We start from the raw sequence: 18,353 nt of genomic DNA, 5'->3' as shown, positions 1-18,353 counted from the left end.
TAACATGATCAGTTGTTGCCAGAGATTTGGGGAGTATGTAATGTGAGACACATGGCAGTGTGTATTTGTCCAAACCAGTGGAAATTTACAGCACAAAGAGTAGACTGTGAAGTATACAAATTAAAATAATAATAGTAATACTGTATCAATATTGGTGAATTAATTGTAACAAATGCACCATAGCAATGCAATATGTTAACAATAGGGGAAACAATGTGTGTGGGGGGGAGTGGTAAATGGGATCTCTTTGTGCTAAATTCCCACTGTAGGAGAGGCAATACCTATGTATTGTAATAGGTAATTTGCAGGTAATAGGTAATTTGTAATACCTATGCTGATTTTCAAGAAACTTGACATTTACTCCAAGTGATATGGAAGCTATTGGAGGGTTTTGAGATGAAGTACGGCATAATCAGATAGATATTTTTAAAGAATTACTCTGCCTGCTGTGTTGAGAAAAGACTGTTGGGGTAGGTAGCAATGATGGAAACAATAAGAACAGTTAGGAGGCTATCAGAATAATCCCACTGAGAGACAATGAAGCCAAGAGGATGCCTGATGGACTAGGTGGGCCATATGAGAGAAAGTGAGAGGTCGTGGATGACGCCAAAGTTCTTGGCTTGAGCCAGCTGGAAGGATGGAGTTGCCATCAACAAGCATGGGGAAGCCTAGGGGTGAAGAAGATTTGGGAGAGGATATGAAGACATTAATTAGGGCTATTACACACTGGAGTGTCAAGTAGATAGTTGGATATTGAGTCTAGAGTTTAGGGAAGATGTCCAGACTGCAGACATTAATTTGAGAGTGCTTAACATAAAGGCATGGTGCAAAAAGGTGAGAGAGACACTGTATCTACCAATAGACTTTAACTTCTTGAGTGCAAAATCTATGTCTCACTTATTTTGTAATTATCGGTCTGTATTGTGTATAGAAAATGCACGTCAGACTGAATTAATGGTGTAGTTCACAACTATTCCTCAAACAAAGTTGTTTCAATGACAATACTTCTGTTTTGGTTTTTATTTTTCCCTCTTAGTCACCAGAGAGTGTTCCTATCTTCAGTGTACACTGACCTTTGTACATGTGAATATTTACTAGTTCTGAGTGTGGTATGTACCAGAGAGCTAGAAACATTTTCTCCAAATTTGTTTAGCTCTGGACCAAGGAAGAAGAATTTATCACCAGCACTCTAGTTTTATATGCAGGGGACATAAATGATATTGCCATAATTTCTGAGAATTCTGGTTTTATCTTTCAGATTTTTATCACTTCAAAGGAAAGTTTTTAAAGATATAATGTATTTCGTAGAAATAACATCAACACTTCATTTCTCCCATTATTAAACAAAAGGGCAAACTCTTAACAATTACCCAATGACTTTTTGTAAATATATATATGTGTATATAAAATTTATAGGTGAGCCAAGATTCAATTTATAGTCACATATTTTATTGTGTATATAGCAAATATTCTTCCTTGCCATTTTGAGATTTAGTTATATGAGATTTAGTCATGATCTGGCTTCAAGAAAAAAGGTGAAGGTTTTAATATAAATGTCATTGAAAAAGGGAGAGTACAAACCACATAAAAAGTGATTTTTAAAAATGTATACAACAAATGTAAGAACACTTAACACTTTGGGATTGTTTTTTCAGGCAAAAAACTGTGTCCACAAATCTGTTGGTGGTTAAAATGCAACACATTTTCAATGTATTAACATCTGCAATTTTTAGAGTATAAAGGCAGTGGGTGCCCATCTGTCAACACACGATCATCTCACACCCTCAGACAAATATCACCAAGGGATACTTAATTTGCTGTATAACTGAATGTTACTCTATTTATTTAAATTTAATATAAAATATTTATTTACATAAATCTATTTAAGTCTATTATTTAATCTATTTAAATAAATTAAACATAATAGCTATCTATTTAAATAAACACCTTACATTTAATTTATTAGCTATCTATTAAATTTGACATTTGTTAAATATATGTCTATTTAAATAAAGTTCTGTTTAATTTACACAAACTAAATGTTTAATTTTAAATATTTAAGTATAAATATTTATTTATTTAAGTAGTGATCCTAATGTTAAGACTGAGTTTTTGATAGATGTTATAGTGAATATTTAGGGGAGCACATCTTGAAAATAAAACAAAAGCCAACTTTTCCTTGGCAGTAACTATCTTTAATACAGCGAGTTCTTTCAACGAGTCTACACACACTCATGCTTTAAACAAAGAACCTCTCAGTTTTAACATGTATAAAGCACTTAAGGCCCTTTTCTCTATGTATTTCAGTACTAACCAAAAAAAGTCTACAAAATACTTTTGCATTCAGGTCACAAAGTGAAGTACAATATAGAGCAGTGTTGTTAACGAAGTTTTGTTTCATACTGGAGAAAAAGGACAGAGTTTATATGCTCAGGTCATCATACTTTGTACCTTGGTGGGTCCGGAGGGTCAGCTAGTGATAAGGATGCCGTCTAGACAACGTTTTCCCACCTTCACTCATAAGCTCACGGTGACTAAATTTCCTCTTACTTAAGAGGCAGAGGGGACAAATGTGTTAAGGAGCTGTGTAATTGTTTATTCATTCCATCTACTGTCTTGTCACCTCACCGGCTCATTACAGCGCCCCTGAGCAAGATAATGAGTTTAGAGCGCACAGTGGGAGCAGGAGCAGGCACACCTCAGGAATAAGTGAGGATGATGGGACAAGAGTGCCTTTCACATGCATTCTTCTCAAACTCCTCTCGCCACCCTCTCTGTGCCTCTTGTTCTTCTACTTTGCCATGACTCGGTTCTTGCTGTTGATTAAGAGTTTGTATCAGGTGCCAATTTATGATACTAGATTACAATCTATATATCGGTCTTTCAATTATATTGGAATAGATCCAGAAGAATATATTCCTTTCCATACTACTCTGCCCATGATGCTGTTTTTTTCTGACTTCAAAAACACTTAGGACTTCCAGCTGGCTTATGTTTTCATTAAATGAACAGTGGAAAGCAAATTTGAATAAATTAAAGAAAAGCATGAACAGAGCATGACCTAAACTTTCTGAAATTCAGTAACAGAAGCTTTGTAAAAATCCAGTCTGGCTGGTATCAGTGAAAGATTATAACACAACCAGAAAGAGGGTATGCATTCCAAATACTGCTGTCTGCCTTAGGCAAGTTAAAATATGGATAACCTATAAATTAGATTTACCTATGGATAAATTTAAAACTTTATTATAAAATACATGATATAGAAGAAACTGAAATCTGTGATACACGTTCAGTGTTGCTAATTGCTAAACGCATTTGCACCTTTTATTTACTCGATAACTTTTTAACATCATGAATGTGATACTTGCCCTTTAATAATCCAAAGGCTAACTTTTTAATAGCTCTTAAAAGCTGCTACAAATCCATTTATCCCCAGCTTAGAGAGCTATTCCTTCAAATTCTTTTGAATTCTGAGGCTCTATACTCTAGCCTGATCTTCTTATATACACTTTCTCTGAACTCACAGTCTGCGAAAGTTGTGCAATTCAAGCCCCATAGAAGACAAGCTAACAGCATGAGGAACTAAGTTAATAACAATATTTGATTTATTCAATTTGAGGATGAGTAGAGAATTTTCTCAGAGCTTGTAACACTTTATTTCATGATGTAAAAAATGTGATATGCATTTAATTTAATTTATAATGAAAGAGGTAATCTAATTTGTACTAGCAACAAGGAAGATAAAATACCAAGGCACATCTTATGAAATAAAACTTAAAAATACTTCTACAAGACATGAAATCATATATGAACAAATGGGTATATATACCATTTGTAGATTCCCAGATAGGATGGTTCAACATTACAAATATGACAGTTCTCCTAAATTAATTTGAAATTTAATGCAATCCCAATAAAAATACTGAGAGTCCCCACCCAACCCCCTCGGGAGATAGCAAATTTGATTAAGAAGCTAACATGGAAATAAAATATAAGAAAACATATAAAAAGTCCAAATTATTAAAACTGTGTGGTGTTAGATGAATAAAGAAAACAAATAGAACAGAATAGAATGTCCAAAAAGGAGACTCAAGGACACACCTATAGCTTTACACTAAAATATTGACATCTCAGTTAAAAGAGGAAATATAGATTCTTTTTCCCATTTAAAATTTGAGCTTTAATTGCTCTCACCATTTTATTAGCATATTTAGAGAAATATAAATTTATTTTTATGTATACATATTGAAATTCACTCTGAAATTAATGTATGTACCATCTTCATTTAAATTACAATGAAATAATCTCAAATTAAGGAATAAATAATTTGATGAGACAAGGAAGAGGAAAACACAGGTCCATGACTGCTAACAACTATTACTTTTAAAAGCAGCTTTTTTAAAATGTAATAAACCATTTTTATAACAGTATTAGAATTATTGAGCAGATATGAAAGAGAGTTTCCATATATGCCTCCGTACATGGTTTCCTTTATTATTAAGATCTTACATTAAGTAAGACCCATTTGTTACAATCAGTGAGCCAATACTGATATAATTCCTAACTAATGTCCATAGTTTATTTAGATTTTCTTAGTTTTTACCTAATTTTTTTTGGATTCCAGGATCCCATCTCATTACGTTTAGTAATCATGTCTCCTTAAACTCCTCTTGGTTGTTATAGTTTCTCAGACTTTTCTTGTTTTTAATGACTTTGACAGTTTTGGTCAGATATATTGCAAAATGTCCCTCTATGTGTCTGTTCAGAGAAAGAAAGTATAATTCCATCTGATTTAGATCACAGTGTACTCACTGATATATAGGCTAAGAACAAAGAGAAATACATATAATCATATATTTAATTTTTCATTGCTTTCTAGTAATAATTTTATTGTTATTTTGAAATTATTATCTGAATATTGTATGATAAAGCAAAGAATTAGGTCAATGATAAACTATATATTTTTATTTTATTTCTTTTATTTTTATTTTATATTGGAGTATAGTTGATTAACAATGTTGTGTTAGTCTCAGGTGTACAGCAAATTGATTCAGTTATACATATACATGCATCTATTCTTTTCCAAATTCTTTTCCCATTTAGGTTATCACAAAATATTGAGCAGAGTTCCCTGTGCTATACAGTAGGTCCTTGTTGGTTATCTATTTTAAATATAACAGTGTGTACAGGTCAATCCCAAACCCCCAATCTATCCCTCCACACCCTACCCTTCCCCCTGGTAATCATAAATTCATTCTCTAAGTCTGTGAGTCCATTTCTGTTTTATAAATAAATTCATTAGTATCATTTTTTTTAGATTCCTCATGTAAGCAATAGCATATGATATTTGTCTTTCTCTGTATTAGTTAGTATGATAATCTTCAGGTCCATTCATGTTTCTGCAAATGCATTACTTCATTCTTTTTAACAGCTGAGTAATATCCCATTGTATATATGTACCACACCTTCTTTATCCTTTCATCTGTTGATGGACATTTAGGTGGCTTCCATGTCCTGGCTATTGTAAACAGTGTTGCTATGAACACTGGGGTACATGTATCCTTTCAAACCATGGTTTCCCCAGGATATATGCCCAGGAGTGGGATTGCTGGATCATATGGTAGCTCTATTTTTAGTTTTTTAAGGAACCTCCATACTGTTCTCCATAGTGGTTGCACCAATTTACCTTCCCTCCAACAGTGTAGGAGTACTCCCTTTTCTCACACCCTCTCCAGCATTTATTATTTGTAGATTTTTTGACGATGGCCATTCTGACTGGTGGAGGTGATACCTCATTGTAGTTTTGATTTGCATTTCTCTAATAATTGGTGATGTTGAACATTTTCATGTGTCTCTTGGCCAATGATAAAGCATGTATTTTTAAAGTTAACAGATACTCTGTACTCTTAAGTATGAATTGGTAATATCAACATAAACCCATGATATTTTTATTTTTTTAAATGTACATTTCTGGATTTCTGCTTCTGACCATGACAGAGCAAGAGAAATTGTATTAATCCTCCTATCTTTCAAACAACTAGAAAATTGGACAAAATACATAAAGCAATATTTTTTTAGATGTTGGACAAGAGGAAGCATGGTATTTTGATCCCTGAGAGAAGGGAAGCAGATGAGATGAGCCCAGTGGGGCCTCAGTTTACCCCCTGGAGGCAGTTTCCAGGCCACTGTGCAGAGCAGGGAACCCAAACAGGGTACAGCAGACACACTGAATTGAAGAGACAGAAATTCAATTCCAGAAAGTCCAAGGTAGCAGCGTTTATGAGGCAGAATAACAGAGGAGGAAGGTGCACAGGGAAGAGTGTCAGAGGGGTATCTAGGCTTCTTTGTCAGAGTAATCCTCCTGTACACATATGAGAAGAAATTACCCAGGATCGTGAAATCAGTAGAACAAAACAGTTCTGGGAATAACAGTGGTAAGTGACTGGAAGCTTTCAAACTGGAGAATAAAAAAAAAAAAGATGTTGAAAACTAAGGCACTCACTCTAATAGTAAAAAGGAAAGCAGTATGGAGAAATAACAAGATTGGAGGAGAGGAAAAGTGAGACCATAGTGAAAGAAGAAAAAGAACATAAGTGTATCTTTATGGGAGAGAGAAAACTTAGAGCCAATCTAAGTCCATAACCATGAGAATAGAGAAGCGGGGTCGCTAATGGTAAAATTAGTGTTGACACTAACAGTGCTGGCTCACAAATTGAATATAAAGTGACTCTAGCCTCCAGGACTCTGATTTGGGTTACAAGATGGATGGTGATAATATTCACCAAGAGAAAAAGCCTCTTAGATAGCCTCGTCCACCAAAGGGCAGACAGCAGAAGCAAGAAGAACTACAATCCTGCAGTCTGTGGAACAAAAACCACATTCACAGAAAGATAGACAAGATGAAAAGGCAGAGGGCTATGTACCAGATGAAGGAACAAGACAAAACCCCAGAAAAACAACTAAATGAAGTGGAGACAGGCAACCTTCCAGAAAAAGAATTCAGAATAATGATAGTGAAGATGATCCAGGACCTCGGAAAAAGATTGGAGGCAAAAATCGAGAAGATTCAAGAAATGTTTAACAAAGATCTAGAAGAATTAAAGAACAAACAAACAGAGATGAACAATACAATAACTGAAATGAAAACTACACTAGAAGGAATCAATAGCAGAATAACTGAGGCAGAAGAATGGATAAGTGATGTGGAAGACAGAATGGTGGAAATCACTGCTGTGGAACAGAATAAAGAAAAAAGAATGAAAAGAAATGAAGACAGCCTAAGAGACCTCTGGGACAACATTAAATGCAACAACATTCGCATTATAGGGGTCCCAGAAGGAGAAGAGAGAGAGAAAGGACCCAAGAAAATATTTGAAGAGATTATAGTTGAAAAATTCCCTAACATGGGAAAGGAAATAGCCACCCAAGTCCAGGAAGTGCAGAGAGTCCCATACAGGAAAAACCCAAGGAGAAACACATCAAGACACAGAGTAATCAAATTGGCAAAAATTAAAGACAAAGAAAAATTATTGAAAGCAGCAAGGGAAAAACGACAAATAACATACAAGGGAACTCCCATAAGGTTAACAGCTGATTTCTCAGCAGAAACTCTACAAGTCAGAAGGGAGTGGCATGACATACTTAAAGTGATGAAAGGGAAGAATCTACAACCATGATTACTCTACCTGGCAAGGATCTCATTCAGATTCGATGGAGAAATCAAAAGCTTTACAGACAAGCAAAAGCTAAGAGAATTCAGCACCACCAAACCAGCTCTACAACAAATACTAAAGGAACTTCTCTAAGTGGGAAACACAAGAGAAGAAAAGGACCTACAAAAACAAACCCAAAACAATTAAGAAAATGGTCATAGAAACATACATATCGATAATTACCTTAAATGTGAATGAATTAAATGCTCCAACCAAAAGACACAGGCTTGCTGAATGGATACAAAAACAAGACCCATATATATGCTGTCTACAAGAGACCCACTTGAGACTTAGGGACACATACAGACTGAAAGTGAGGGGAGGAAAAAGATATTCCATGCAAATGAAAATCAAAAGAAAGCTGGAGTAGCAATACTCATATCAGATAAAATAGACTTTAAAATAAGGAATGTTACAAGAGACAAGGAAGGACACTACATAATGATCAAGGGATCAAACCAAGAAGAAGATATAACACTTATAAATATATATACACCCAACATAGGAGCACCAAAATACATAAGGCAACTGCTAATAGCTATAAAAGAGGAAATCGACAGTAACACAATAATAGTGGGAGACTTTAACACTTCACTTACACCAATGGACAGATCATCCAAAGAGAAAATTAATAAGGAAACACAGGCTTTAAATGACACAATAGATGAGATAGATTTAATTAATATTGATAGGACATTCCATCCAAAAACAGCAGATTACACTTCTCAATTGTGCATGAAACACTCTCCAGGATAGATCACATCTTGGGTCACAAATCAAGCGTCAGTAAATTTAAGAAAATTGAAATCATATTAAACATCTCTTCTGACCACAACGCCATGAGATTCGAAACCAATTACAGGGAAAAAACCGTAAAAAACAGAAGCACATGGAGGTTAAACAATACGTTACTAAATAACCAAGAGATCACTGAAGAAATCAAAGAGGAAATTAAAAAATACCTAGAGACAAATGACAATGAAAACACGACAATCCAAAACCTATGGGATGCAGCAAAAGCAGTTCTAAGAAGGAAGTTTATAGCTATACAAGCCTACTTCAAGAAACAAGAAAAATCTCAAATAAACAATCTAACATTACACCTAAAGGAACTAGAGAAAGAAGAACAAACAAAATCCAACGTTAGCAGAAGGAGAGAAATCATAAAGATCAGAGCAGAAATAAATGAAATAGAAACAAAGAAAACAATAGCAAAGATCAATAAAACTAAAAGCTGGTTGTTTGAGAAGATAAACAAAATTGATAAACCATTAGCCAGACTCATCAAGAAAAAGAGGGAGAGGACTCAAATCAATAAAATTAGAAATGAAAAAGAAGTTACAAGAGACACCACAGAAATACAAAGCATTCTAAGAGACTACTACAAGCAACTCTATGCCAATAAAATGAACAACCTGGAAGAAATGGACAAATTCTTAGAAAGGTATAACCTTCCAAGACTGAATCAGGAAGAAACAGAAAATATGAACAGACCAATCACAAGTAATGAAATTGAAACTGTGATTAAAAATCTTCCAACAAACAAAAGTCCCAGACCAGATGGCTTCACAGCTGAATTACATCAAACATTTAGAGAAGAGCTAACACCCATCCTTCTCAAAATGTTCCAAAAAGTTGCAGAGGAAGGAATACTCCCAAACTCATTCTATGAGGCCACCATCACCCTGATACCAAAGCCAGACAAAGATACTACCAAAAAAAGAAAATTACAGACCAATATCACTGATGAATATAGATGCAAAAATCCTCAACAAAATACTAGCAAACAGAATCCAAAAACACATGAAAAGGATCATACACCATGATCAAGTGGGATTTATCCCAAGAATGTAAGGATTCTTCAATATACACAAATCAATCAATGTGATACACCATATTAACAAATTGAAGAATAAAAACCATATGATCATCTCAATAGATGCAGAAAAAGCTTTTGACAAAATTCAACACCCATTTATTACAAAAACTCTCCAGAAAGTAGGCATAGAGAGAACCTACCTCAACATAATAAAGGCCATATACGACAAACACACAGCAAACATCATTCTCAATGGTGAAAAACTGAAAGCATTTCCTCTAAGATTAGGAACAAAACAAGGATGTCCACTCTCACCACTATTATTCAACATAGTTTTGGAAGTCCTAGCCATAGCAATCAGAGAAGAAAAGGAAATAAAAGGAATACAAATTGGAAAAGAAGAAGTAAAACTGTCACTGTTTGCAGATGACATGATACTATACATAGAGAATCCAAAAGATGCCATCAGAAAACTACTAGAGCTAATCAATGAGTTTGGTAAAGTTGCAGGATACAAAATTAATGCACAGAAATCTCTAGCATTCCTATACACTAATGATGAAAAATATGAAAGAGAAATAAGGAAACACTCCCATTTACCACTGCAACAAAAAGAATAAAATAGTTAGGAATAAACCTACCTAGGGAGACAAAAGACCTGTATGCAGAAAACTATAAGACACTGATGAAAGAAATTAAAGATGATACCAACAGATGGAGAGATATGCCATGTTCTTGGATTAGAAGAATCAATATTGTGAAAATGACTCTACTACCCAAAGCAATCTACAGATTCAATGCAATCCCTATCAAATTACCAAAGGCATTTTTTGCAGAACTGGAACAAAAAATCTTAAAATTTGTATGGAGACACAAAAGACCCCCAATACCCAAAGCAGTCTTGAGGGAAAAAAACGGAGCTGGAGGAATCAGACTCCCTGACTTCAGACTATACTACAAAGCTATAGTCATCAAGACAATATGGTACTGACACAAAAACAGAAATATAGATCAATGGAACAAGATAGAAAGCCCAGAGATAAACCCATGCACCTATGGTCAACTAATCTATGACAAAGGAGGCAAGGATATACAATGGAGAAAAGACCGTCTCTTCAATAAGTGGTGCTGGGAAAACTGGACAGCTACATGTAAAAGAATAAAATTAGAGCACTCCTTAAGACCATACAGAAAAATAAACTCAAAATGGATTAGAGACCTAAATGTAAGACTGGACACTTTAAAACTCTTAGAGGAAAACATAGGAAGAACACTGTTTGACATAAATCATAGCAAGATCTTTTTTGATCCACATCCTAGAGTAATGGAAATAAAAACAAAAATAAATAAATGGGACCTAATGAAACTTAAAAGCTTTTGCACAGCAAAGGAAACCATAAACAAGATGAAAAGACAACCCTCAGAATGGGAGAAAATATTTGCAAATGAATCAACAAAGGATTAATGTCCAAAAGATATAGAGAGCTCATGCAGCTCAATATTAAAAAAACAAACAACCCAATCCAAAAATGGGCAGAAGACCTAAATAGACTTTTCTCCAAAGAGACATACAGATGGCCAAGAAGCACATGAAAAGCTGCTCAACACCACTAATTTTTAGAGAAATGCAAATCAAAACTACAATGAGGTATCACCTCACACCAGTCAGAATGGGCATCATCAGAAAATCTACAAAAAACAAATGCTGGAGAGAGTGAGTGTGGAGAAAAGGGAACCCTCTTGCACTGTTGGTAAGAATGTAAATTGATATAGTCACTATGGAGAACAGTATGGGGGCGCCTTAGAATACTAAAAATAGAATTACCATATTACCCAGCAATCTCACTACTGAGCATATACCAAGAGAAAAACATAATTCAAAAAGGCACATGCACCCCAGTATTCATTGCAACACTATTTACAATAGCCAGGTCATGGAAGCAACCTAAATGCCCATCGACAGATGAATGGGTAAAGATGTGATACATATACACAATGGAATATTACTCAGCCATAAAAAGGAACGAAATTGGGTCATTTGTAGAAACATGGATGGATCTAGAGATTGTCATACAGAGTGAAGTAAGTCAGAAAGAGAAAAACAAATATCGTATATTAACACATATATGTGGAACCTAGAAAAATGGTACAGATGAACCGGTTTGCAGGGCAGAAATTGAGACACTGATGTAGAGAACAACCATATGGACACCAAGGGGGGAAAGTGGTGGGGGGTGGGGTGGGGTGTTGAATTGGGAGATTGGGATTGACATGTATACATTGATGTGTATAAAATGGATGACTAATAAGAACCTGCCATATAAAAAATAATTAAAAGAAAAAAAAAAGTTATATATCCCCATTTTACTTTTGAGGAAATTAAGTCTTCTAAACCTAAAATTACAGAGACAAATGTAAATTTTTTTACTTTCATTTTTGTGCCTCATTGTATAATCTGCTTCAAATATTATTGAATCCATAAGCAATCTTGATAAAATGCAATATATTTGTTGGTGTACCCTTCCTAAATTATCATGTTACCTTAATGTATTTTTTTATTTTCTTGAATCTCTTTCACTTTTATAAAACTGTCCTGAGTAAAATAAACAGGTTAAGAAAAATATAGGTATAATTTTTACTTACTTCACTATAGAAGCATTGTTGATTCGGTTTACTTTTTTTTCTCTCAATACCAATAATTATATGTGTACGGGTAGAATATAGTTTTCTTGATATATTACATTAAAGGAATCATTTTACACAACATTTCAGGTCATTAACATTGGCAATAGGAATTAATTTGTAAGAATCTTTGTGTTCATCCTGGAGATGAGAAAGGAAACTGGCATTAGAGACTCAGACTCATATTTCTCATAGGAATGAAAAGTTTTATATGCAACATTTTCCTCACTTAGTATAAATTGTCATGTTCAATTTTCTCTTCTGTTATCTTTTTCATGTGAAAGATTAAGTAAAAAAAAAAAAAAAAAGAAACAGTTTTTTTTTTTTTTAAACGAGTTAACTATGTTAACTATGCGAGGTGATGGATCTGTTAATTATCTTGATCTTGGTAATCATTCTACAATGTATACGTATACCTAATCATCACATTGTACACCTTAAATATATACAATTATATCTGTCAATTACTTGTCAGTAAAATTAAAAAAAAAAAAATTCACCAAGAATTGGAATACATGGGGACAATCAGTATTGAGGAATAAGTACAGTTTCAGACAAGATGACATTTAGGTGCAGATATCTAGCATAAAGTTACACATTGAGGCTAGAACTTGGGAAAATTGTTAAACTGTAGAGATTCATTATAAGTCAGTAGCTTAGAAATAGAAGTAAAGTCTGATGAAGTTTGATGAGGAAGCCCCCCATTTTACCAGCAATTTCTCAAAGCGGTCAAACAGAGAAGGTAGAGCAAACTTTGCACAAATTATGAGTAATTGTCCAAGATTTTTTCTTACTCAGGGAAACGTTAGATAGAAGTATATATTTATAGATATGTGCATGTTTACATACATGCACACAGATGTAAATGATCAATGAAGACCAAATGACTATGTTTAATTTATTGCACCATGTTCAACATGACAAATGATTAACTATAGTTTTAGTGTGCCCTCATTAAAAGCATTTCAACTGGTCTATAATAGATCCCTTTTCTCATTCTGCCATAGAGACACGGTGTTCTAAAAGCAATGCAAGTTATTGTAACCTCTAAATATTTTTCTAGAAATTTAGGTTTCCAGTGAGATTTATTATAAATTCCCTTGGAATCACCTAACTCTCTTTTATAGCATTTACTACCCTGTAATTTTACTTTTTAAAAATTGTTGATGAATGTTTGCCTCTCCCACTAACCCATAAGCTCTGAGTGAACAAGAACACGTCTGCTTTTATGCAGCATATTTCCCAAATTCATAGAACATGGATTGGCACAATGTCAGCTCTCAGTGAGTGAGTGTTAATGAATAAATAAGCTTTTCAGGAATGCATTCATTCCATTATTAGTTGACAATAAAGATCTAAGAAAGTTACATTCATATAGTTCAGTTTTTAAAATTTAATCTTAAGATGTAGCCACATGCCTATTTGTGATGCACAAAACATCACCATTCAAATTTCTTTCAGCCCAGTGACTTCTGCCGCCTACAAGATAATTCTACTTATTTTTCTTCACCATGAAGCATTTCTTTAACTAACCTTAACTTGCTACCATTTTTATCATTGATGCCACCATATGTCAGCACCCAGGTGGTGGGTGGAGAGAAAAGGTGAGAAGCTGGCTGGTACTGCTGAATCAGAGAAACAATCTAAACCTCGGGGCCCAAACCCACATCAGATGCTCTGCTTTAACATATTAATAATGATAATGATCACAACATTTATTAATGCCTTCCTGTGGCAGGCATGCCATTGAGTGATTTATATGTATTCTTAGAATTAATCCAACAGAAAGCACTACAATTTGGAGTTGAGGGGGAGAGATTGAGTAAATGTTCAAGGTCAGAACCTCTTCAAGGTCAGCTAGCAAATTGTTGCCTTCCTGCACACTCACATCTGTTTGACTCCAAAGCTCTTGCTTTTTTTTTTTTTTTTAACATCTTTATTGGAGTAAAATTGCTTTACAATAGTGTGTTAGTTTCTGCTTTATAACAAAGTGAATCAGCTATATATATACATATATCTCCTCCCTCTTGCGTCTCCCTCCCACCCTCCCTATCCCACCCCTCTAGGTGGTCACAAAGCACCGAGCTGATCTCCCTGTGCTCTGAGGCTGCTTCCCACTAGCTATCTATTTTACATTTGGTAGTATATATAAGTCCATGCCACTCTCTCACTTCATCCCAGCTTACCCTTCCCTCTCCCCGTGTCCTCAAGTCCATTCTCTACATCTGCATCTTTATTCCTCTCCTTCCCCTAGGATCTTCAAAACCATTTTTTTTTTTTTTAGATTCCATATATATGTGTTAGCGTACAGTATTTGTTTCTCTCTTTCTGACTTACTTCACTCTGTATGACAGACTCTAGGTCCATCCACCTCACTACAAATAACTCAATTTCGTTTCTTTTTTACGGCTGAGTAATATTCCATTGTATATATGTGCCACATCCTCTTTAACCATTCATCTGTCGATGGACACTTAGGTTGCTTCCATGTCATGGCTATTGTAAATAGAGCTTCAATGAACATTGTGGTACATGACTCTTTTTGAATTATGGCTTTCTCAGGGTATATGCCCAGTAGTGGGATTGCTGGGTCGTATGGTAGTTCTATTTTTAGTTTTTTAAGGAACCTCCATACTGTTCTCCTTAGTGGCTGTATCAATTTATAGTCCCACCAACAGTGCAGGAGGATTCCCTTTTCTCCACACCACAAAGCTCTTGCTTTTAACATTTTGTTCCAAGTGCCAATTTGGAAAAACACATGGAATGCCAGATACTACATATGAGGCTTTATTCTGAGACTGACACTTAATTGTTTAGGTTTTTTTACTGCTATATACAAGTCATTCATCAATGCATACAATGGGTCAAATCTGAACTCAGCCTGTAAATTAAGGCCTGCCCCACCTACTCCATAACCCCCCTCCCTCTCCAGTCATGTTTCTCTCTTGACCTTTCTGGAACATCCCAGCTCATCTCTCAAATGCAATTATAATGTGGCAATAAACTGCTCTTCCCTCACAAGGACAAAGCCCTTGCTTCATGAGCAGACGTGAGTCACTCCTTACAGGAATCCCTAATTGACCTGTGTTGCTCCACAATCATCTTCCCTCTCCCTTTCTTTTCTTCTCTCCGCATTTCTGAAGATATCTGTACCTTACCCTCACACAATTCTTTCCCTTTTATCTATTCGTTCATGTTTTTTTCGTTCTACCGACCTAGTTGGTCCCTGATGGTGATACAGATGCTGTTGAATAGAGAGGTGAGCAACAGAATGAGGACACTTTACTCATGAAATATGGAGAGTGATCTGATTAGGAAGACCTAGATAGCAACTTCAGATGGAGTATTAGGAAAGCCTCAGCGAGGAGGGTATGCTTGAACTGAGACATAAATAACAAGAAGAAACCAACCTATGCAGGTGCAGAGAAAAAGTATTTCAAATGTCAATTATAAAGATTCTAAAGTGAGGAGGGACTTGGCATGTTTGAGGTCCATCAAGAGATGCCTATAGCTGGAACACAGTGGGGAAAACAGTGGTAGAAGATGAGGTTAGAGATAGAAGCTATGACAAGGAGTTATTTAATTGCAGTGAAAGTCGCTGGAAGATTTTTGAAAGGGAAGAATCATGATCTAGTTTTTCTTTTAGAAAGATCACTAGGGCTACTAAGTAGAAAATGCCTTGTATAGAAGCAAGAATGGAAGAAGAAAGACCCTAAGGGAGAAGTGATACAGGCTTAGATCATCAGCAAACAATGAAGATGGAGAGAGTAGACACATTAGCAATGTACGTTGAATGAGTGGGCCACATGGCTTGATGTTGAACTTAATAAGACTGAGGTTCTAGAGCAACTGGTTGGAAAAGTAGGCTATTTAAAGACTTGGAGAAAAGGCTGAAAAATAAATAGTTGGGAGCCTCGAGACTCTCAATTTAACTGTGATAGATTTGACACATCAGTTTAACACAGAGACGGGAAGTGGAAAGTAGGATATAAGACTTTGAAGTTCAGAAGAGCAGCCAAGGCTAGAAAAACAAATTTCGGAGAAATCAGCATCTGGCTGAAGATGAAGCCATGGGACCTGTTATTGGGAAGGAATGAATGTAGTGATCCCAGTAGAGGACCTATAGAATAAAGTTCCTCAATTTTCTCAGATTTAACATTTATATTTTCAACTATTTCCAATTATTTCAAAAGTATATCATGATATGCAGTGATGGGTAATTGTTTCATGTATGGATTTTTCCTCCCCAGCGACTCTATATAAACTCTTAAAGGGAAGTGAGCTGTATTTGTTTGTTTCGGTGTTGTCCACTCTGCCTTGTTTGAATGAAAATCTGAATTGAAATGAATTAAAATGAACTGAGAAAAGGAGTCCACGGAGTTGGAGAATTTTTGTGAGTCATTTAACAAGAACATTTTTCACTTTTATTTTTAAACCCAGTTGAAAGAATAATAAGTTTTACATTCCTAAGATGCTACTGCTTCTGCTTAGTTTAAAACAACATTTTTCTTTTTTTCTGAATCACTCTTCTCAGGATGTTCACATGAAGAGCTCTGTAATAAGAATCTTTTCCTGACTGTCTTCACTTATGAAAATGCTATTTCACCATTTCCATAAGTACTTGGAATGAGACAGCATGAGACCCTGGCTAGTTTGAGCTCCCCCAGAAGTAGAGCTGGAGCTAATATTTGAGTGGAAGTAGTTTGTTTGGAGACACTCTCTAGAAATATGGGGGAGTCGGGAAGTGAGACAGGAAACGGGAAGAGGAAATCAAATGCTATATTATCAAGAAAAATACTACTGTGGGCAACTAGAATTTGATCTCTCTGGGAAACTTGAGGAACAAGTGTAGAATATAGAGCCCAAGAATGAGAGAGCTCCTTTTGGCTGGCTTTGCCCAGAACCATTATCACAGCCCTTCGCTCAGGGCTGGATGCAGGCTGCATGCTCTCCTGTGCCAAGGAGAGCCTGGGACCGAGTGATACTGGATCCCAGAAGCTGGAAATTGGGGTGTCCTGTCCTGAAAGGTTAAGTGTGAGAGGGGCATGCATGAGGCACTGACCATATTTGCTACAGTGATATATTACAGGGAATGACAGCAATCTGGTTAAATAAGATTTCAAAGTGCCAATTGATTATAAAGTTCTCTTTACAACTTAGTTTGCAAAGAGCTTCTGTGCGTCTTCAGCCTGGGCTAGTTGTCCTTGAAAAGTAAATAGCAATGGATTTCTATAAGTCATACTTTTAAGCCCCTTAAAACAAATAATAATGAGAGAGAGACAGAGGGGGTGAATACTTATGGTTATAAAATTGTAACCTAATAGTTGCTTTTAAAATAAAACAGAAGGCAAAGCATCTATTTGGCCATTTCTTCATTTCAAGATGTAAAGATGTTAGAAAAATCTTGTGTGACAAAAATAATTAGGGAAAATAAAGTTGTAGAAGAAGAAAAATTGCAGAAGATTTGTATTTATTTATAAATGGGTAGGGGGGATGCCATGCTCTAAATAATAAAAAGAAACACATAACTATTCTTCTTTATCTTTTCAACCCACATGGCCTTTCCTCTGATCTTTGACATTCAATGTAAAGTATAGTTAGGATAATTTGTGTTTTCTAGGGAAGGAAGCACAAAATCAATGAAATGCTGCAGACAGGAGGGTTATATTAAGTGCTAGAATGGGCTCTTCAGACAGATGGGCTCATCGAATAAGGGTCAGCCACTTGGTGATCATCAAACAGAACTCATTTCCAGGCACTCTTCCTGTAATATGGGTGTGTCCATATGATGACTCAGAAGACCCATGCAAAAGAGGCCCTGTACCTAGACACCGAGATTCTGATCATATGGCTACCTGCTTCATTTATTGTAGATGTGTCTCAATGACAATGATGTGATAATTTTTTTAACCATGGACATTAGAAACAAGAAAGAACTATGTGGAAAGAAAGCACTATGTATATTAGTTAATAGAATTTTTGCATAACAATTAGTTGAACAATTATGCCCACTGAATAACCATGGGTAGATCACAGGTGAAGTCTTGCTGAATAAGTAGTGCTTCCACAGTCAAAGACTGGGGAGCTCTTTCTTCACAGATGACTAGAGACAAAATCTTAGCTTAGTGCTGGTTTCAGTG

The sequence above is a fragment of the Balaenoptera physalus genome, assembly GCF_965194825.1.
Source record: "Balaenoptera physalus genome assembly, chromosome: 11".
Taxonomy (NCBI): Eukaryota; Metazoa; Chordata; class Mammalia; order Artiodactyla; family Balaenopteridae; genus Balaenoptera; species Balaenoptera physalus.
Note: the sequence above shows the minus strand (reverse complement) of the source record.